The sequence below is a fragment of the Polypterus senegalus genome, chromosome 3 (assembly GCF_016835505.1).
Source record: "Polypterus senegalus isolate Bchr_013 chromosome 3, ASM1683550v1, whole genome shotgun sequence".
Taxonomy (NCBI): domain Eukaryota; kingdom Metazoa; phylum Chordata; class Cladistia; order Polypteriformes; family Polypteridae; genus Polypterus; species Polypterus senegalus.
In genome coordinates, this window is record NC_053156.1 from 135683861 (window position 1) to 135685790 (window position 1930).

General features: G+C 31.9%; 1 long non-coding RNA gene across 1 annotated transcript; it reads right to left on the reverse strand.

Annotated features, from left to right (window-relative positions):
- Positions 1–200: 200 nt before the first annotated feature.
- Positions 201–1548, reverse strand: LOC120526819. Its single transcript, XR_005633174.1, has 3 exons — positions 1402–1548; positions 1098–1163; positions 201–337 (listed from the first exon to the last, which is right to left on the reverse strand). It is a non-coding gene; the product is annotated as an uncharacterized LOC120526819 (long non-coding RNA).
- Positions 1549–1930: the final 382 nt, after the last annotated feature.

Sequence of the window (1930 nt, forward strand, 5' to 3'; positions counted from 1 at the left end):
AAATTTTACATTTCACACAATTCAGTATTTCAAATTTGACATTTCAAAACCACAGCATTTCTGTTCTAAGTACTACAGTGAAAACAAATCACCTTTAAGACAAGAAGATGACTTTGGGCATTTTTCTGACCAGAACACAAATATCTTTGATCTTCTTAAACATATTGTGGGGGCAGTTCTAAACAGTAACCCACCTGTAACTCTTTCCTAATGTCTCATTGAAGTCTTGTGCAAGGGGAGTAAAAATTGCACATTGATTTAGAGACGTAGCAGATTGTACTTGTATTTTTCCGGTGCTATAAATTTTTATTGCATCAATGGCATCACTTCTGTAATTCTATAATGATAAATATAAAATAAACATGATTGTAGACACATAACAGATTTAATTATGCTTTAAACCATGCACCCTTGAATCAATTTAATAAAGAAAGTGACTCTCAGGACACCAGAGCCATACCTGGTGGCATTTGGCGCAAGGTTGAAGCTAATTCTGAGCAAGATACCAGGTCAGTGAGGGTTGAACTTACTCACAAATGATCATTTTAACTAACATACAGTAGGTTACAACTGTCTATTAACCTGACCCTCATCCTTTGACAAAATTGCAGTAAAACTAGAGTGGCCAAAGAAGAATGCACACATTCCACATGATTACTGGGCCATGATTTGAACTTAGACTCTTGGAGCGGTGAAGTAGCATTGAAAATTACACTATAAGATGGCGGGGTTCTTTTTTAAAAACTTGACTTTACAATTTAACGTGATATTTCATCATCAAATCACGGCACAGTAAAACATCAAAAAGTGGACAACAGATAAATAAAAAACTTAAAACAAAGGTGTTTAAGAAAGGTGTTTATAAATACTAATACTTTTTAAATTTTAAACAATATAAACTGGGACAATTGCAAAATTCCATGTATATTGTAAATAGAAAACTCCTGCAACACCTCTTCACACCTATTCATCTTTATTAGATTTACCAATGATGTTAAAAACTGGTGTCAGTTTTTTTAGAAGACAGTGCATTATTATATTAAGCTGTACCAACACAAGTCATTGTACAGTATATTGATATTAAAGCATTCACATACTTCTAAAGATTCAAAATCTCTTTCACTCTTCTGCTCCTCAATTATTTCTCCTTCAGAATTTGATGGCTAAAATAAAATATATTAATAATAAATAATAATATCACATGTAAAAATATTTACATTTATGAATGAAAGTATTCCACAACCTTCGTTTTTAAATTTTCAAAACATTTCTCTGGTAACTACCTAAAGTAAAATTAAGAATACATCCACATGCAACTTTGTAACATAAATTAGTTACAGGGACAACTTCCAAAAATAAATTGATGTGCAATATAAAACAGTTTTTAAAATACAAACTTACAGATGCCTCAGGGAGAGTCAACAGTGTTGTATCTGGTCTTACATACTGTATATAGACTTCTGATGAAATATCTTTTTTATCACAAAGCCATTTAAAGTTTGGAGGCTCGTCAAGGATGGCACCTCCAGTTTGCTTTGACATCCAAGAAAAATTTGAAGCCTAAGATTAAAAATTGAAAGATAATGTAATAAATAATTACAATTAAATATAAAAAATAATAAATTATAAATTTAAAAATTAAATTTTACATTTACAAGATATGCACTTTCAGCGAAAGAAATATACAAAAGGAAATGCAATACTAACTATCAACCTATGCAATACTATGCAATACTATCAACCTTTGGCTTGAAAGCTTCACGTACCACCTTCCTCACCATGCCTTTATCCCAACATACTTTGAATTCCACCGCTGACTTGGTAAGAGCAAACTTGAAAAGCCACGCTTTATGCTTTTTCTGTAAAGAAGTTTTTGACTGACAAAAACATTCCTGCCCTTGGTCATCCTCCCTGTTTACCCAATTTAGCT